Source organism: Podarcis cretensis (genome assembly GCF_951804945.1).
Source record: "Podarcis cretensis genome assembly, chromosome: 17".
Taxonomy (NCBI): domain Eukaryota; kingdom Metazoa; phylum Chordata; class Lepidosauria; order Squamata; family Lacertidae; genus Podarcis; species Podarcis cretensis.
Window position 1 is genome coordinate 35,118,417 of NC_137187.1, and position 21,082 is coordinate 35,139,498.

General features: G+C 47.0%; 1 protein-coding gene and 1 long non-coding RNA gene across 3 annotated transcripts in view; both read right to left on the reverse strand.

Annotated features, from left to right (window-relative positions):
- The window catches only part of CRB3 (crumbs cell polarity complex component 3), a 32,567-nt gene extending 20,728 nt beyond the window's left edge, over positions 1–11,839 (reverse strand). Inside the window, exon 1 of one of the 2 annotated variants that reach the window (XM_079960182.1) lies at positions 11,714–11,839. The gene's annotated coding sequence lies outside the window, so the exon portion shown is untranslated. Of the gene's footprint in view, positions 1–11,704 lie in introns of both variants that reach the window. The other variant, XM_079960181.1, reaches the window with a different exon arrangement.
- LOC307206784 overlaps positions 1–18,481 on the reverse strand; it is a 610,614-nt gene extending 592,133 nt beyond the window's left edge. Inside the window, exon 1 of the long non-coding RNA XR_013834490.1 lies at positions 18,423–18,481. This is a non-coding gene — a long non-coding RNA (uncharacterized lncRNA). The remainder of the gene's footprint in view (positions 1–18,422) is intronic.
- Between the last annotated feature and the right edge of the window lie 2,601 nt (positions 18,482–21,082).

The following is a 21,082-nucleotide window of genomic DNA, read 5'->3' on the forward strand; positions in this document are numbered from 1 at the left end:
GCAGCATGAGTTTGACCAAACTGTGGGAGGCAGTGGAAGACAGGAGTGCCTGGTGTGCTCTGGTCCATGGGGTCACGAAGAGTCGGACACGACTAAACAACTAGATAACAACAAAAGTGTATATATTGTTATAAGTTTGGGGAGGGGACCCCCTAACCCTAGAAATTAATAAATGGCAGGATTTTGATTATTTGGGATATGAAGGGAGAAATACAAGCTGCAGAGGAATTCCTGAGCTAGCCTGTGCAAATTACCTGGCCAAGCTAAAGCTATTAAGAAACAACACAGGGCCATTGAAGGTCATTGGCAATGCAAGAGAACTGTCCTCCCCCCCCCCCCCTCACCGCTGTGAAAAGAGACTGGAAATTTTGAAGGTTACTAGGTAAATGGGTATACCCCACCCATCTGGCTGGGTTTCCCCAGCCACTCTGGGTGGCTTACAGCTCATAAAAAATTGTAAAACATTAGACATTAAAAATTTCCCGATACAGGGTTGCCTTCAGGGCACAGACCCTGGTTGAGGGCCAAGACTCCTGGAGCACAGCTCTGGAAGGATTGAGGGGGCAGTAACAACATTCATTGCTTATTCTTATAAAGCAGGGATGAGGAATCTGTGGCCCTCCAGATGTTGCCGCAACATCAGCCCTGACCACTGGCTCTGCTGGCTGGGACAGATGTGAGTCAGGAGTCTAGCAACACCCCGATTGAAACATTTGTTTGCCATTTCAGAAATGAAGATCCATTTTAGAGGAGCAGAAAGATTGTTCTGAGCAAGGTGGAGGGGGAAGGTCAATTTTTGACATTACAATGCTCATCGGTCGGCACTCTTTCACTGCCAGCCTCTGCTGCAAAACAGCACAACTACATTTCCACCCACAGCTGCTCTCAACTGCTCAAACAACATGTATCTGTACTCACCCTTAGTATGCCCCCATTGTATGAAGTCCTCACCCCTCCCCATCCGTCTCCACGACTTAATCCAGACGCAAAATATTTGCCACTTTCTCAGGCTGAAGAAGCGCTTTGATTCAGATGGAAGACATCTGTAAGCCTCTACACCCAGGAAAGGGAAGCCCACAGCAACTCCTTTCTGCTGGGTGAACTACAACCCCCATCATGCAGGCTGAGGCCAACTGAAACTGTAGTCCAAAATATCTGAAGGGCATCACATTAGGGTGGGGGCTGTCTTATGCCATAGCAACCTCCCCAATGTTAGCAGGCCCCCACATGTTAACAGTCCTCAGGCCTTATGTACATTCTAGACATTGTTGTTTGCTGAGAAGCATGACTTTCTGCCACAGCCAACTACATCTAAGTCTGCAACCATCTATAACTGGGGGGAAATCCACATATTTATTTTTGCTTCCACTTCCTGTGTGTCAAGTCTTAGTCTGCAAGCTCCTCACACCAGGGAGCTGCAATCTTGTTGTCTGAAAAGCACCCGGCACATTGAAGCCACTATATAAACAACACTCCAAAGACCTTGGACCTCAAGGAGCTCTGTGAAGTTCTAGTACACGGGTAGGCAAACTAAGGCCCATGGTTGGATCTTCTAAATCCACCCGCGGATGGTCCAGGAATCAGCGTATTTTTACCTGAGTAGAATGTGTGCTTTTATTTAAAATGCATCTCTGGGTTATTTGTGGGGCATAGGAATTCATTCATTATTTTTTATCAAAATATAGTCCGGCCCACCACCTGGTCTGAGGGACAGTGGACTGGCCCAATGCTGAAAAAGTATGCTGACCCCTCTTCTAGTACTTCATTGGTGCTTTCCGTTTTCAGATGATTTCGGTAATCTTTCACACGCAAACAAAAACACACAAGCACCCCACCAGCTTCGCAGCAGAACATTTCAAACTGAACATTCCCCAGATTACTGGTTCAGTGGGAGTACACGTCAAGTGCTGCTCCATTTCCAGCGCTGGAAACAAAACTGCACCATTGCATAATAGTCATGTCGGCAGGAATTTTAATTTACTGAGTCAGATCCATCAATCATCCACCTAAGCCCAGCTTTCTGCCTGCAACAATACCATGAGATGTGCCTAGCAAGTTCACCAGCAAGACACATCTGGCAGCCACAACCGTCAACAACACAAAAGGTTGCCTCTTGTAGTTACTGTGTCTCGTACCCACCAGTGAATCAATCTAATCCTTTTCTAAAAGCTTGACCATGTCCTGTGGCGATGAATTCTTTTGCTTAATTACACATTGGAGGGGATCCAAAGGACTGTTTTCGGTATGTTCATGGGCTTCGATGTGCTCCCCCCGCCATGGGATTTTTGCCTCCCACCAACACCACTTGGAACTGCGGACAGACACACTTGCACAAACCATCACCACCACATTACAAGCAGCTCACACAAAGATCTGGAGGGCACCAGGTTGGGGAAGGCCGACTACCTTAATGGCCTTATGGCACCTAACAAATTTGGAGATAACTGGGGAGTCAAATATTTCGCCTCTTGCTCTGCTCAAGAGCTTCCCAGGGGCATCTAACTGGCCACAATACTAGACTAGCTGGGCCTTTTATCAATTAATTAATTTTCTACCAATACAATGGTACCTCGGTTTACGAACTCATTCCGTTCCGGAAGTCCTTTCTTAAACCGAAACTGTTCTTAAACTGAGGCACGCTTTCCCTAATGAGGCCTCCCACCGCCGGTGCCCTTCCACCGTTCAGATTCCGTTCATAGACTGAGGTAAAGTTCTCAAACTGAGACACTATTTCCGGTTTTGCGGAGTTTGTAAACAGAATCGTTCTTAAACCGGACTGTTCTTAAACCGAGGTACCACTATATAGTTAAAATTTCTATAAAAGACAATGAAAATGCAAGTAACATGCAATAAAATTTCCTTAAAATTAGATAATAAAAAAAAGATAACACAAATACAACTAAACGTTGTACAAGACAATTTTTGGGAAAGAATAAAGTACCCCGAAAGCTTGTGTAAATGTTTTTAAGAGGCATATACAGGTCACCACTGTCTGTAGCTCACTAACGCACTATCTGTGCCATCACTGAGAAGGCCAGCTTGTCTAGTGTCACCAAGTTACAATCTGATAATAATAATACTAATAATACTACTAATAATAATAATAATAATATATTTATACCCCACCCATCTGGCTGGGCCTCCCCAGCCACTCTGGGCGGCTTCCATGGAAACCAAAAATACAGTAAAATATCACACGTTAAAAACTTCCCTGAACAGGGCTGCCTTAAGATGTCTTCTGAATGTCAGGTAGTTGTTTATCGCTTTGACATCTGCTGGAAGGGCGTTCCACAGGGTGGGCGCCACTACCAAGAAGGCCCTCTGCCTGGTTCACTGTAGCTTTGCTTCTCGCAATGAGGGAACCGCCAGAAGGCCCTCGGCGCTGGACCTCAGCGTCCGGGCAGAATGATGGGGGTGGAGACGCTCCTTCAGGTATACTGGACTGATAGTCATGAAGAGACTAGCAAGGTCTCCTTGAAAGATCTTAAAGATTGGCTTTATCTGATCTTGCATAGGCGCTTATTTTTTGACCCGCTTCTTAATGTTTCCTAACATTGGGCTGTCCTTTTTCAACTCCACAGCCTTGCAAGTTGATGTTTCCAGCGATCCATCTATTCTGACTCTTTGCCTGCATAGTTTCTGCCTGTTTGGTGCCCACCAGTTTATTACAAAGTTGATGCTTATCAGCCATTCTCATGCATACAGGCCCACTATATATAAAGTCAACAAAATCAAATGCTGAACTGCATTGGGTTGTATCTTGCAACGATTACTTTGAGGCGCAGGGGGCGGGACTCCCTGCACAGAGGAATATAGCCTATCAGGAAAAAGGCTAAAGTGCGGTCTTCTTCCCTGATGTGCTCATTTTCTGCGTGCAGGGCTTTTGTTGTTGCGGAAGGATTGAAATATTCAGTTACCTAACTGTAGTTTGAAATGGAAAGAGCACCATTCCAAAACTCAAGGCCAGGGGTTGGCAACCTAAGGCCTGTGGGCCACAAGCCGCCCATGGGGGTCGTTTAACCAGCCGACAAGCTGCCCCCAAAACGAGCCGCCCGCTTGGCGAGTCCCCGCGCACTGCACTAAACTAGCACAGCATGGCGCGGGGACTCGCTTCTACGGCGCTGGAAATCAAGACTGCGCAGACACCGGAAATCACATCTGCGCAGATGCAGACGCCGGAAATCACGGGCACAGTCTGGCTCATGGAGGGATCTCCGCTGGAGTGAACCGGCCCGGGCGAAGTAAACCTTGCCGACCCTTGCTCTAGGCCATGGTTTCGGCAAGATTTGCATTCATCACACAGAGCTGTCCATCAATGCCTCTTATTTCCCCATTTATTCAAAGGCTAGTTCTCTTATCCTACAGTTAGTTGAAAAGTCTAAAATTATTCATGTTCCCATAGGCATCTGGTTGGCCGCTACGAGAATAGGATGCTAGACTAGGTGGGCTTTTGGGTTTGATCCAACAAGACATTCAAGAGATGAAGAAAGCAGTGCCCAAGGATTAAGACTTTCTGGGAGATGATCTATAATGAAATGAAAAAGGTACTTAAATATACCTTTCAGAAGAAACCAGAGGCCTTTCTCCTGGGCATGGTCGGCCAATTGGTGCCAAAGAAGGACAGAACTTTCTTTATGTATGCAACAACAGCAGCAAGAATACTCATCGCGAAGTATTGGAAGACACAAGATTTACCCACCCTGGAAGAATGGCAGATGAAAGTGATGGACTACATGGAATTGGCGGAAATGACTGGCAGAATCCGAGACCAAGGTGAAGAGTCGGTGGAAGAAGATTGGAAAAAATTTAAAGTTTATCTACAGAAACATTGCAAAATTAAGGAATGTTAGAAGGATGTTGGAATGAAGTAATGTGGTTTTAGCAGAAATGATATAAAGGATTAGGTAAAAATGGATTTGTTAATTGGTGAAAGATGAGAATGTAAAATTACAGTATATTAAGATAAATTAATAGGATAAAAACAAAGCTGGAAAGGATTTGCTGAAATATCTAATTGAACTAGAATACAAAAAGGGAGGTGTGAGGAGGTCAAGGAAATAAGCAAAGGAAAGAAAGTTATGTAAAAGTTTGATTTGTGTGCGTTTTTTTAAATTGCTTGTATTTTTTCTATCTTTTTTATTTTTCTCTTTTTTTGTTGAATAAATATTATTTATAAAAAAAAAACAAGAGATGAAGAAAGCAGTGGCATTAGTGAGGTAAGAACTACCTCATGGGATCAGACCACAATCCACCCCGTCTACTGTTTAGTTTCCAAGCAAACCATGAATACGGTTTCCCCTACTTTGACCCTAACAGCTGGTTTTCAGAGGCACCTGCAGTCCTACACCTACTTATCTGGAAGCCCAACTGAATTAATGGGGCTTAGTACTGAATAGACATTTGTAGGATTGTGCTATTAGCTTCATAATCAACACCTCATGACAAATCTATTGGTTTGATCAGACCTTTTTGTTTGTTGTGCTTTTATTTTTTAGCTTTTCTATTATACAAGTGTACACACATAAATCACAAAACACGACATCTGACACAAAAAAGCATCACTGGAGGTGTGCAAAGTATGGTACTTAATATATTATTTTACAGGGTACAATAATGAGGTGATTACCGTAACCCAGTCCAATGAATTCTTCAATAAATAAACTTGGAAAATACACAATAATATGAGTGAGCTAGGGACGCGGGTGGCGCTGTGGGTAAAAGCCTCAGCGCCTAGGGCTTGCCGATCGAAAGGTTGGCGGTTCGAATCCCCGTGGCGGGGTGCGCTCCTGCTGCTCGGTCCCAGCGCCTGCCAACCTAGCAGTTCGAAAGCACCCCCGGGTGCAAGTAGATAAATAGGGACTGCTTACTAGCGGGAAGGTAAACGGCGTTTCCGTGTGCGGCTCTGGCTCGCCAGATGCAGCTTTGTCACGCTGGCCACATGACCCGGAAGTGTCTCCGGACAGCGCTGGCCCCCGGCCTCTTGAGTGAGATGGGCGCACAACCCCAGAGTCTGTCAAGACTGGCCCGTACGGGCAGGGGTACCTTTACCTTTACCTTTTTATGAGTGAGCTAGAATATTGCCTGCATATCTGCACCCTAGTGCAATATATGCTGGCTCATTTGTATATTTAATAAAATCTCCTCTTGCCGCCTTCAATTTTATTTTTTTAGCTTTTCTATTATACAAGTGTACACACATAAATCACAAAACACGACATCTGACACAAAAAAGCATCACTGGAGGTGTGCAAAATATGGTACTTAATATATTATTTTACAGGGTACAATAATGAAGTGATTACCGTAACCCAGTCCAATGAATTCTTCAATAAATAAACTTGGAAAATACACAATAATATGAGTGAGCTAGAATATTGCCTGCATATCTGCACCCTAATGCAATATATGCTGGCTCATTTGTATACAGTATTTAATAAAATCTCCTCTTGCCGCCTTCAATTTTTGCAACAACTTTTCCATTATAGCCGTTTGCCAGGCTATATTACACTAGTGATCAACATTCATTAAGTACAATTTAATTTTCCAAGTTCTGGCTATTACCATTCTAGCTGCTGTTAATATATATGTTATTAATTCTTTACTTTTTAATTGGTCCATATCTGAAGTATATAAATTAAGTAAGGCTAAAGCTAGAGTCATTGGGATTGTCTGAACTGTAATCTGAGTTACTCTTTAGAAACTTTCTCCCAAAATTGTTCTATTTGTGGATATTCCCTCCACATATGTTGGTATGTACCTATAATTTAGCATCCTCTCCCACATGACGAGGAGCTATTGGGCTTTATATAAAATAGGCACCTTGGTGCTATCATATGTAAAAGCAAACATTCACATTGTATTCTGCTCCTTGCCTGGGGCTCCTACGCAAGACATCCTTGCACTTTCAAATTCCTTGGCAAAAAGAAGTCTAGGTCAGAAAGGCAGCTTCAAGACAAAGACTCATTCCCATGACCTTTGCAGGTTTCTGTGAGTCATCTCTCAAAATGGGAGGTGATACCAATTCTATGGAAGCATGACAAGCTCCTTTTATGTTGAGCAAAGTAACTGTGTGACGTTGAATCACAGTGTGAGGCTGGATCCTTGTCAGGAACAAATTATTATCATTATTATATATTACGTCTTTATTCATGCCCTGCCTTTTTCCCTGACGGGACTCAAGATGCCAGCATCACAATCAATGGTGCAACCACATATACCACATCATGCACAAATTGCCCACAAGGCTCACGGCTAGCTAGCCCAAGACATTTTGCTGACTGAGATGAAGGACAAGATAGTGACACATCCCATATCCCCTGTTCCACTTACAGAAGCTGACTGAACTGGCAATCGGATCTTACTTCAACGCCAGAGCCAGAAAAGGGCCCTCCACCATGCCCGAGTGCAGCAGGCGACTTTAGGGGGCACAGTGCAAACCACATGGCACACAGGGCTCTCTTCTCCAACTGCCACCCGCCCTGTGAAATGCCCTCCCATCAGATGTCAAGGAAATAAACAACTACAGTGGTACCTCAGGTTAAGAACTTAATTTGTTCCGGAGGTCCATTCTTAACCTGAGGTACCACTTTAGCTAATGGGGCCTCCCGTTGCCACTGCAGCGCCGCCGTGCGATTTCTGTTCTCATCCTGAAGCAAACTTCTTTACCCGAGATACTATTTCTGGGTTAGGGTAGTCTGTAACCTGAAGCGTCTGTAACCCGAGGTACCACTGTATCTGACTTTTAGAACACATCTGAAGGCAGCCCTGTTTAGGGAAGTTTTTAATGTTTGAAGTTTTATTGTGTTTTTAATATCCTGTTGGAATCTGCCCGGAGTGGAAGGGAGGCCCGGCCAGATGGGCGGGGTATAAGCAATAAATTATGTATTATTATTATTATTATTATCATTATCATTATTATTATTAGACCCAGCCAGCCCTGCACAAAATTAGACCAATGCCAACAAGAGATACATAGCTTCAATAACTACTACCAAATGTGCTGTTTTCCGAGTAGCAGACAGATTTTTCTTTCTCTGCCTAGATATAACCTGGTGCAATTTAGGTCAAGAGGTGCCAGTGTGCCAAAGCCGTAAGAGTATTTGGCAAGGTCCCTAGTCTACCAAGAGAGTACAGATATACACAAAGGGGTGCCTAACCATTATGGCTTGGATAGCAGTGAGTGATGCAAATTTTGCAAAAGTGGCTTCAAATTCCCTTCTCTGCAGCGTAGCAAAGGCTGCCATCACTGCGGGTTGTTCTGGGGAACCACTGGCGACCGCAGACAGATCTGCCCCTCTGAGGGGAAAACGCTCCCACTTTGATCAGGGGTGGGGGACCTGTGGCCGTGTTTAGTTAGACTCCAACTCCCATCAGGCCTATCCAGTGCAGCCAACGGTCAGGGACGATGGGAGTTGTAGTACAGCAAACACTTGGAGGACTATAGGTTCAGCTCTGAACCATCCAGCTCTGATTTAGACGCATGGGCATTATGGAAAAGCACCACTGTGGGTAACACCCTGGTAGACTATGCCCCATGTCAGCAAGTGGAAGGTAGTTGCCATTCAGATTTTATGCCTTAGATGACGTGGGCTTTCCCTGTAGCCCAGGTGGGTGAGCTGCCATCACCACTGAACTTTTTCGTGCCTGAAATAAACACACCATGGAATAATCCTAAAGTAAATAAAGTTTAATTGCCTGCAAATAGTTACTGAGTGTCTCTCTTTTAATAGCTAGAGGCGTACCAGCACCTGTTCATACACAGTTCAGGAGCTGGTAACTAGAAGGTACAAAATCCTTTTGAACTCAGTAGAGAGGGACACATCTAATTCCACTAATAGATACAAAGTTCTGAAACGCTTGAGAACTATTTGGATAATAATCCAGCATATGCCAATCCAAGGCATTTTTTAAAAACAAACTTTATGAATTCAGGAGGATGTAATTTCTAGTGGAGTTTTTAATAGCAGCAGGTCAAGCAAGAATTCAGCAGGTAAAGCTTTTCAAAACAAGCAAACAAAGTTCAGCTGCTCATTTCTGCCTGTTATCCAACAGTCAAAGGGCCAGGGAGTCACAGAGGCCAGGAGAAAGACGACTGGCAGCCCTTCTTCTCAGGCTTGTTACGTGAGTCACCAAACCCTCAAGAAACACAATTATTTGCCTACGAAAACAGAGCAATACTGCTAGCGAATGCCTGGTCCGAAAAGTTGGAAACCTGGGCATTTATTCACTCTGAAAACCTGGCTGTGCCAGCCAGAAGTCTGACATAAATGTATTAGCCCCAAATGAAGCTTCAAGTGCCATCTCCAAGGGCCTCCGTCAAGGGAAATGAAGGCCCCAGGAAGGCTGACCCATAAGCAAAACACATCTCAGGAAGTCAGCATGGCTCTAACCAGGGAATCAAAGGTGAATATCAACCAAGAAAGGGTTAAAAAATTAATTTGGCGCCATGCATATTTGTCAAATTTGAAAACGAAAGGGAGGTGTGAGGAGGAACAGCAACCACCCCAGATGTCTGTTCTGGTCTCCATGCGGTGATTCCAAGCGTGTTCCAAACTGCTGCCATTAACTGCCATTAAACAAACACACAAGACGTAACCGTCTTGTTTGAAAAAATAATATATACTATTCATTGTATTGAATTGTAGATTACAACAGAAGTACAGTGGTACCTCTGGATACAAGCAGGATCCGTTCCGGATCCCCGTTCGCATCCTGAAGCGAACGCACCCCTCGTCTGTGCACCTGCACAAGTCACAATTCGCCGCTTCCACACATGCGCGTAACGTCATTTTGACCATCTGCGCATGTGTCAGCGGCGAAACCCGCAAGTAACATGTTCCGTTACTTCTGGGTTGCCACAGAATGCAACCCGAAAGTGCTCAACCTGAAGCATATTTAACCCAAGGTATGACTGTAGCTCATAAAGTTCAACAAATAAAATAGAAGACCCAGTGGATCAGTTCATTCTCTAATCAGTTTATGCATAAGGTCCATATATGTGAAAGAGTCTATTCCACCTGTCTGTTCATAGAGTCCATCAATCCACACGAAAGGTTGTTGCAGTTCCACAGAATCCTTTCACAGAGTCTAAGACAAGGATTTCCGGAATACTAGCCTTGTTTCGCCATCCTAGGCTTCACCAGTAGTACAAACTCATATATGATGTCACAGGACAGTGGATCTTATAGCATAGTAGTAGTTGTTGTTTTGCGCATATTAACTGCCATTAAGCAAAGCAAGATGGGGTGCAGCTGCTTTGTTTTTGTTCCACCAGTTGGCCATTTGGCAAGCCTACTGGGTGGCCTTGAACCACCAGCAGCTCTCTTACCATGGGCAGTGAACCCAGGGCTTCGCCAGCTGAAATTCCTCCACCTACCCCATTGTGATGGTTTTTATGGGCACAGGAGCCCTGGCCTCCTTTGCATAACCAGGTGGGCCGAATGTAAAGTGCTAGCGAGTTTCCTGCAGGCTATTTCATGCCGCCGGTTGCAAAATGAAAATAAAAATGCTAGGCTACGCAGACCTTGGTCTGGCCAGTGGCGTAGCGTGCGTTATCAACACCTGGGGCAAGGCAAGTAATTTGCGCCCCCTAACCCGTGGATTTCCCTAACCCCCAGATGTTGCGCCCGGTGCGGCCGGCCCCCCCTGCACCCCCCACGCTACGCCACTGGGTCTGGCCCAGTAAGGCACAGCTCCTCATGTCCTTAAACTAGGAGAGTGCACACACAAACATACCCTAGAATTGCTTAGCAGAGTAATTACGGGTTTTTTTTAAAAGTACTAGCAGATACACAGCCCAGCACGGTAAACAGAACACACACTTGACGGGCCATAGCAATTTGTGGTGTGTTTTTAAAAACACAACAACAACACCTAGGAACACACCCACAGCAGCAAGAAGCCAGCCGGCTGGGGACTATTGCAAACCCAAAGGATAATTTCTGGGTTATTCCCAGCCTGCAAGGCCCAGATTGGGGGAGGGGGGCCAAGAAGATGCCCCCCCCCGCTCTCCCCGGGTTCCCGGCTTGGCTTGCGATCAGTTCAGGCGTGCTGCTTAATGGTTAACTCGGCCGCTTGGGAAGCCAAAGTCACAGCGAGCAGCGGCAGCAACCCTCCTCTTCCCCCTCGCTCGGCCCCGCAGCCGGCTCTCCAACGGCGCCTCTTTGCAGATGCCACGCAAAGCTGCCTCGGTTTCCTCTCGAGCAGGAGAGGTGGATGCGGGGGAGGAGGAGGGAAGAGGAAGAAAAGGGAAATCACTTTCCCCCCGCCCCAGATCCGGGGCAGAACAGAAGCGCCCCTTTCCCAGGAGGCTTCGGACTGCAGGCACCTTCTTGCTCAGGAAAGAACGGGAAAGTGGGGGTTGGGGGGCTTATGGGGGGCTACTGACGCTCCCCATTTGTAGGGAAGTCCGGGCCGGACGGTGGCAGCCGCAAAGGCCCGGGGGGGGGCAGGAAAGGTCCAGACCCCAAAGTGGAGAGGGAGCCTCCATTTCCCACTCTACTTATCCCACCCTACCTGTGCCACGAAAACCCCCCTAAGAGCAGCAAGATCGGAGAAGGAGAAACTAATTCACACCCCCACGCCCGTCCGGCAGGTGTCCCGGGCAGAACTTGGCTCCCTGGCCGTGGGTTGCCAGGCCGCGCAGTGGGGCTCTTCTGGGGCAGGTACCCCCAATCATTCCCCCCCCCCTCCTCGCCGCCCGGACGCCTCTCACCTGCTCAGCCGCCGTCGGGCCCTTCCCGATCCCGGAGCTGCTTTGGCCGGAGCGCTTGTTCCCCCGCGAAGGCGACCCCGCGACGGCGCCGCCTCCCGCTCCTGGCCACGTGACCCGCCCAGGTACTTCCCTCCGTGCACCTGAGTCAGGTGAGGCGCCGCCTCCCCGCTCACCTGGCGGCGGCCGAAGCCAGGACTGCACGGCCTGGACGGCGCCAGCCAGCCAGCCAGCCAGCCAACCCGCGGGCCGGAGTTCCCACGAGCTGCCCTGCGAGTGTCCGATCGTCGTGGGCGCCGACCTTCCTCCACTTCGCGGCTACGTGCCTGGGACGCGGGAGCCTGGCTGGAACCATCGGCGCCCCTGGAGCTGGACGGAGTAGGAAGAGACGGAGGTGGGTCTCTGCCCCGAGGAGCTCAGGACCCAAAATTCCTCCCTCGGCAAAGCTACAAAGAGGAGGCAGATGGACTCCCGCGGCAGGAATATTGATAGGGGAAGAGATGTTGTTCCAAGATCCTTTATACATATATATAAATTTATTTATTTGGCTTTTCAGATTAAAATTTTAGAGTCACATATCCAAGATTGAGTTCCAAAATCCCCATCAATTGGATCTGCCGTTTTTAAGTATGCTTGGCAGCTTTTCTTTCTGGCAAGGGTCTAGCATCTTGGCCACGCCTATGTTAAATTCAAAATTCTCCAGGAGAAGCTTACAGGTGCAGGACAGAAAACAGCATCACCTGTTGAATTCCGCTTGGCAAGAAGCTGATGAAGAAATAAAACAGGGTGGTCCAGTGTGTGGCCTTCAAGGCCGTTTTGGGCAGCCCTTGACAACTTTTGATGCCCCTGCCCCAGCCCTGGCACAGTGTAAGCGAGGCGCTGGGCTTTGGGAATGAGCTGCAAGGGCTCTGGCAGGGTCCTTCCAAAGCCTAGTTAGCGTTTTTCTCAGCTTTAGAAAAGAGGTGGGAGGGCTGAGGGGAGCATCAAATTTTGCCCTCGCTCACCCCACCCCCTCATGCGACAAGGCAGTGTGCAGCCCACAGGTTCTGTGTGGTAAAAGGTAAAGGACCCCTGGATAGTTAAGTCCAGTCAAAGGCGACTATGGAGTTGCGGCCCTCATCTCGCTTTACAGGCCAAGGGAGCTGGCGTTTGTCTGTGGAAAGGTTTCCAGATCATGTGGCCAGCATGACTAAACTGCTTCTGGTGCAATGGAACACTGCGACGGAAACCAGAGCGCACCGAAATGCCATTTACCTTCCTGCCACAGTGGTACCTATTTATCTACTTGCGCTGGTGTGCTTTCAAACTGCTAGGTTTGCAGGAGCAGGGACCGAGCAATGGGAGCTCACCCCATCGTGGGGATTCGAACCACTGACCTTCCGATCAGCAAGCCCAAGAGGCTCAGTGGTTTAGACCACAGCACCACCCGCTCACTTAATATGAAAAGTTGGACCACCCTGAAGTAAAAAGTCTGGTTTGGGGTGGGGGTCCCGTTTACTTCTATATAACGTTTAATAGCAGCTTGATGCACAGAAAGGAGCAGGTAAAGGTCTTTATGGTATGGGATTAAGCAGCAGTATCTGCTAAAATCTACAGATTGAGGTGCTGTGAGAGCCCTAAGTGTGTTGGCCAATAAAGAAGATGGTTGTTCTGGTCTTGAGGCAAGGTGAGGTGATCAGCTCAGGTGGAACATCTTATAGGCCGTATTTCCAAATTGTCTTAGCCTCAATCATTTGCAAAAACATAGAGGAAATTTAGTAGCTGAAACTTCCCGGGCACTTACCATCATGTCAGATAAAACTTCCGCTGCTAAATTTGTGTGCACGTGTCAGTCAGGGTTGCCAAGAGATCAGAAAATGTCTTGCCTTCACAGCATCTCAATGTGCTGAAGTCAGCAAGAGAAGTAGCAGTATCACCTAACTGTATGAAGCTGCAATGAAAAGCACAGCTACAGAGATGGGTTGAATAGTTGGCGTCTCTGGTGTCAGGCTGCTTTTTAAGGCACGGAAGAGGAGCAGAGCCAGTAAAAGGGGGAAAGGGCATTGAGCTGAAAAGCTTTCAAACAAGGATGGGACTATGCTCAGGAGGCAAAGGGTTGCCAACTTTTCAACCTGCTCCTGTAACTGGGCCTTTAAAAGCCAGTTGATGTGGTGAGCAGATATTAACGTAAATCTCTATGCAAAAAACGAATGTGTTTGCATTAGGGGATGTCCTGAAGTAGAGGACCTTATGCATTATATCTTGCGCTGTCCCTTATATAATGAAGCAAGAGAAAGATTTTTAGCACCTATAATGACAAGGTCCCCTGGCCAGAACCCCTCTGACATGATTTTGTATCTCCTTGCAGACACAGATAAGTATGTGATCTGGTGTGTAGCACTCTTTGCAACTGCCGCTAGGAAAATTAGAGCAAATTATATAGCCAAGGTAGCCACCAACTGTAAAGGAGATGAATTTATTTGACCCTATCTACATCAAGCTATATTCTATCTTTATCACCAAACTCTGAATATAATTGCACACTGTATTAATTAACATTATTTTTTAATATATTAGTGGCCATATGATAATTTTAGCTTATAAATTTTATTGTTTAATGTCTTAATTTGTATATTAAGGTACTTTTATAGCTCTGTTTGACGGGACGCAGGTGGCGCTGTGGGTTAAAGCCTCAGCGCCTAGGACTTGCCGATCGAAAGGTCGGCAGTTCGAATCCCTGCGGCGGGGTGCGCTCCCGCTGCTCGGTCCCAGCGCCTGCCAACCTAGCAGTTCGAAAGCACCTCCGGGTGCAAGTAGATAAATAGGGACCGCTTACCAGCGGGAAGGTAAACGGCGTTTCCGTGTGCGGCTCTGGCTCGCCAGAGCAGCGATGTCACGCTGGCCACGTGACCCGGAAGTGTCTCCGGACAGCGCTGGCCCCTGGCCTCTTGAGTGAGATGGGCGCACAATCCCAGAGTCTGTCAAGACTGGCCCGTATGGGCAGGGGTACCTTTACCTTTACCTTTTATAGCTCTGTTTAGAGAAGGTAATTTCTTGATAATATAAATGTTTTAAGTCTTTTGTATCAATCCAGTATATTTTCTTATAATTGTTGAATGATTCTGTGTACATTGTGGCAGCCTTTGGCTATGTTCAGTAAAACCGACTGACTGACTGTAAATCTCTATGCTGTGAGAAGTTTCACCGACTTATTTCTGCATGCTAAGCAGCTATAAAAGGCATGAGAGTAGGCCACACCGCTTTGCAGTGGTGGTTACTGTACACACTTTCTTGAGAGTAAGTCTCACAGAACTGACGCGATGCTTTCTTCTGAGTAAACATGCATAGAATCCAACTATGTGCTGGGAATCACAAGAGCCTTCATAATGACAAAGGGGCCACTAGATCCCATTCCACTTCTTGTGCTGGGAATAGGATCCAAGATTCTTGGCTGCATTTACAAGTCCATTCTGCTCTTTGCCAATAACTCTGAAGTCATATTTCCAACTTTACATGTTTTAACTCCCCACTTGACACCTGTTAATATTATTTTCTAGTGAAACGTCTCCCCCTAGTGGGCAAAAAATGTACTCTACGTCACTTGGAAGGTCTGTTGCCAAAAGGGGGATAAAAAGCAAAGGGGAAGGCCTGTCACAACAAAAGCTATCTATCATCTGTTTATCTATCTATCTATCTATCTATCTATCTATCTATCAACTATCATCTGTATCTATCATGTGGCTCTGTATAGGCCAAGAGTGGTATTCAACTAAGTTTTACTCAGAGTGAACCTATTAACATTAATGAATATTACTACATTAGGTCCAATAATTTCAACAAGTCTACTCTGAATAAAACTTAATTGAGTACCAACCCATTTATTACAGATTAAGCACTATTTCATATCCCTGCAGTGGTTGCCTAGGTGAGTGTGTAAACGATGGCAGGCCAAAAAAAGTTAAGAAATGTGCGAGACGATGGTAGGTGTGCCATGAGTGTAGCCAGGATTTATTTTAGGGGGGGCAGGCTTTATGTTTTTTGGGGGGAGGAACCAAGTTATTTATTTGCTTGCCTCCCCTGGCTAAGCCCATGAGGTGTGCCACAGTGCTATGAGGAGCACCAATGTTCTGAATGATCCAATCAGGGTGAGTGTGATGCTTTGGGTGACAAAGTTTCCTAACAAAGAAAAAGAATTTTCTTTCAGGAGGTAGCCATTTCCAGGAACTGTTGAGACCAAATTCCCCAGTGTCAAACAGTGACTGTAAGCTTACCGGAGTCTTCCTTTGGTTCCAATTTTTGTTTTTAAAGGGGTCTGAGTTTGATGACTCAGAACAGGGCTGGGAAACCTGGGGTCTGAGACTGAAATGCTCCCGCGTCTGGTTTCAACCTGTTGCAATATTTCACATCTGATGGATGTCCAGTTTTTCTCTGGAGCGGAGGCTGACCTGTTTGGACTATAGAACTGACAGAAAGGCACTGTTTGCAGATGATATCCTGTAACAAACAAGGTGTGCAGGTGAACGAACTTCTGGTGAATGAACTGGCGGCGTTGCCTGAGTAAATAAGGGGGAACAGAGTTTTTGTACTGGGATTAAATAACAGCTCTGACAAGCCACCTTGTCCCCTCTCGTTCACTATTTGACTTGAACATGCAGCTGAGTAAGAATTCCAATAAGCTTATTATGCCCATACAAAGCAGGGCCTGACCCAATTTTAGATTGGGACTGTCCCCGCACAGAAGATGTTTCCCTTTGCCCCAAATTGGGAACAGTTCAGCTACCTGCAGTTTCCATTGTATTTTTAATGTTACGCACACACACTAATCAGGGAAGGCTATTGTGCTACCCAGGGACATACCAAAAGTTTTCTGTGCTAGAAAGTCATTCTGCTCCCTCTTCTGTTTATTAACAGAGGGTACAATCCGCCGGGAAGTTCTCTCTGAAACCAACAGGAGCTGTACAGGAACATGGTAGCAGCAAAGCTGTTAAGAGCGAGGCAGCCTGAGCCTACTAGAATCAGCGGCTGGGTACCCAGATGCAGCCACAATGTCTCTTTTGGGCAGCAGGGATGTTAATCAGAGGGGTAGATATCAGGCTGTAATTATCAAAGGGTGGCTACAATCTGCCGCTGAAGTTTGCACTAAAGGCCAAATATATTGCCGGGTTTGGGCTACCAAATATGGCACACGAATAGGAGAGCTGTATGAAACCTTTGCAGATGTCTTTTGGGCTGTTAGGGACGCGGGTGGCGCTGTGGGTTAAACCACAGAGCCTAGGACTTGTTGATCAGAAGGTTGGCAGTTTGAATCCCTGCGACAGGGTGAGCTCCTGTTGCCCCTGTTGCTCGGTCCCTGCTCCTGCCAACCTAGCAGTTCAAAAGCACGTCAAAGTGCAAGTAGATAAATAGGTACCACTCCGCCGGGAAGTTCTCTCTGAAACCAACAGGAGCTGTACAGGAACATGGTAGCAGCAAAGCTGTTAAGAGCGAGGCAGCCTGAGCCTACTAGAATCAGCGGCTGGGTACCCAGATGCAGCCACAATGTCTCTTTTGGGCAGCAGGGATGTTAATCAGAGGGGTAGATATCAGGCTGTAATTATCAAAGGGTGGCTACAATCTGCCGCTGAAGTTTGCACTAAAGGCCAAATATATTGCCGGGTTTGGGCTACCAAATATGGCACACGAATAGGAGAGCTGTATGAAACCTTTGCAGATGCCTTTTGGGCTGTTAGGGACGCGGGTGGCGCTGTGGGTTAAACCACAGAGCCTAGGACTTGCTTATCAGAAGGTTGGCGGTTCGAATCCCCATAACGGGGTGAGCTCCCGTTGCTCGGTCCCTGCTCCTGCCCACCTAGCAGCTCGAAAGCACGTCAAAGTGCAAGTAGATAAATAGGTACCGCTCCAGCGGGAAGGTAAACGGTGTTTCCGTGCGCTGCTCTGGTTCGCCAGAAGCGGCTTAGTCATGCTGGCCACATGACCAGAAGCTGTACGCCGGCTCCCTCGGCCAATAAAGAGAGATGAGCACCGCAACCCCAGAGTCGGTCACGACTGGACCCAGTGGTAAGGGTCCCTTTACCTTTGGGTTGTTAATATTGTTAGAAAAGCCCAGTGCCCGTCCCTCTCTCCACCGAGCAGTGGCCAGAGCGCATGGGGTCATAGGCACACACACAGGGTCTGTGTCCCTTTGCAGAATAAAAGACACGGCAGAGACTGTCGTGCTTTTCGAAATAGGGTTTATTCGCCTATTTACACCTTCAGTCTGCATGGAGGGAGTCTAGGTCTTCCAGCATGGCTCACAGCAGAGCTGGAAACCTTTCACCTCTTCCTCCAAGATGGATCTCAGCTCTACTTCCTCCTTCTCCCCAGGAGCACCTTGCTCTTCCCCCAGAGCAGTTACCTGGCAATCTTCCAAATCTCCAGTCTCTGGTCACACCTGGGGCAAGAAGTTCCCGCTGTCTTGTTGATGACCCTCAATGGCTCTCTATTGTTCCCTTAATGGCCCTAGTTTGGCCAGGCTACCCAAGAATTCCTTTGCCGTTTATATTTCTCCCTTCCCGCCCCAAATAATCCCAATCCTAGAATTTATTAATTTCTATGTTTATCCTGAGGGATGCGGGTGGCGCTGTGGGTTAAACCACAGAGCCTAGGACTTGTTGATCAGAAGGTTGGCAGTTCGAATCCCTGCGACAGGGTGAGCTCCTGTTGCCCCTGTTGCTCGGTCCCTGCTCCTGCCAACCTAGCAGTTCAAAAGCACATCAAAGTGCAAGTAGATAAATAGGTACCACTCCGGCGGGAAGGTAAACGGCGTTTCCATGCACTGCTCTGGTTCACCAGAAGCAGCTTAGTCATACTGGCCACATGCATAGCTGTCAAGTGTCCCTTATTTGAAGGGACAGTCCCTTATTCCAGCGCCATGTCCCGCTGCTGTCCCTTATTGATAGATGTCCCTTAAATGATGTCCCTTAAATTTCAAAGGAAGCAGCTCCTCTCCCTCCCTCCATGCCAGCCAGGGAGGAGGGAGGCTCCAACTGTGTTGCTTGGCTGTGTTGCTCACCCAATAAGAAGTCTAAGAACAACTGGGGGGTGGAGCTTGCATGCCTTGTGTGTGGATAGTTAATGCAAGCTGAGGGGGTTTTTGAATGCTGGACACCATTTTGTTGCACGTGCTGCTGCAAACTTTGCAGTGCAAAGCCAGGCCGGGGAGCCATCTTAAGTTGAGGCTGCATAGGCCTTGTGGTGCCTATGATTCAGATTCTATTCAGTTGAACCTCTGGTTACAAAGTTGGTTGGACAGTGTTCTCGAAGCTACCAGCATGAGTTTGACCAGACTGCAGGAGGACAGGAAGACTGGAGTGCCTGGAACAGGTGAGGCTGCAGGTCCCTTATTTTGGCTGCTGGTCCCTTATTTTCAAATCTGTAAGTTGACAGCTATGCACATGACCCGGGAGCTGTACGCCGGCTCCCTCAGCCAATAAAGCGAGATGAGCGCCGCAACCCCAGAGTCGGCCATGACTGGACCTAATGGTCAGGGGTCCCTTTACCTTTACCTTATGTTTATCCTAAGTCTACAACGCTACCTTTTCTGTGTTCATTCCATATTTGCACACACTGCTCGAACAAATGCTGCCTTTTCTTTGATAGGTGGGTGCATACTTCCACGTCTCAGTCACTAACAGTATATTTCAGTATGCATCTAAATTATATCATGTGTTAAACAGCTATTGCATTGGCTGTTGCACCATTTACCCTGCAGTCCTATAGATATATCTATGAGTTCAGTGGGACTTGCTCCCACCTGGAGAACTGCAGTCACATATCGCCTATATCTTTTCAGCTTGAAAAACATGGATTCTCTGTGTGGGGGCGTGTTTCACAAATATGATGCAGACCCTCATGATGCAGACCCTTCCTAGTTTAATGCAGAATTCTCTCCAGCTTCCCCAAATTTACAGTTTTCTGATGTTGGTTTCTAATTCAATGAAATACTGTAACAACCATATCAAGAGATCCCATCTGACTGCTCTTGTTGTTTTTCCATTCAGATGGTATAAGAATCATGTCTATTTACCTATCGTTATTTATAATTTATTTATAGTTGTTTACAGTTACAATATCTACTTGAGTTGCCTATAGTTTATTTATAGTTCATTCTTTTTACAGACACACACATCCTGTTTCTACTTTGAGGGGAAACAAAATACTTTGGATAGTTTCTCATGCCAGCAGGAATTTAAGCAGATTTATAATAATTAATTTGAACGCTAGACCTCAACCTACATTGAAGTTCATACTCGGTTTTACATGCCATCATTACTTGGAGATAAATCAACCCCCTTCCAAGACAAAGGAAGCCCAGGGCACACAAAAGTAAACCGGATGCAAGTTTTAATACAAATTTTACTTTCTTGGGCTCCATGATCACTGCAGATGGTGACAGCAGTCACAAAATTAAAAGACTCCTGCTCCTTGGGAGAAAGGCGATGACAAACCTAGACAGCATCTTAAAAAGCAGATACATCACCTTGCCAACGAAGGTCTGTATAGTTAAAGCTATGGTTTTCCCAGTAGTGATGTATGGAAGTGAGAGCTGGACCATAAAGAAGGCTGATTGCCGAAGAATTGATGCTTTTGAATTATGGTGCTGGAGGAGACTCTTGAGAGTCCCATGGACTGCAAGAAGATTAAACCTATCCATTCTTAAGGAAATCAGCCCTGAGTGCTCACTGGAAGGACAGATCCGGAAGCTGAGGCTCCAATATTTTGGCCACCTGATGAGAAGAGAAGACTCCCTGGAAAAGACCCTGGTGTTGGGAAAGATTGAGGGCACAAGGAGAAGGGGACGACAGAGGACGAGATGGTTGGACAGTGTTCTCGAACCTACCAGCATGAGTTTGACCAAACTGTGGGAGGCAGTGGAAGACAGGAGTGCCTGGTGTGCTCTGGTCCAGGGGGTCACGAAGAGTCGGACACAACTAAACGACTAAACCCAAAAACAAAAAATGCAATGCATCAGGAGAAAGAGATCAAAGTGAGCAGCAAGCTGGATGGCAACAGGTCCCTGCAGAGAACTATTGTACTGTTTCACACCATCCCAGTCTCCAAGCGGCAAGATACTTTAGGGGTTCCAAGTGCTCTACTGATGGTTCACTTTCCTTGGAAAGAAGGTCAGCAGAGACCAGTGGCGTAGCGTGGGGGGTGCAGGGGGGCTGGTCGCACCGGGTGCAACATCTGGGGAGGGCGCGCTCGCCGCCTCCGGAGTCGCTGAAGAGCCTCGGGCGCAGGCTGTAGCAGAGCCCCATGTCTCGCGGAACCGACGAGCTGTGTGCGCGTCCGGGCTGAAGGCGTCCGGCATGCAGCGGCTCTCAGCGCTCGCCGCGGTCCCCGCGCGTCAGGGCC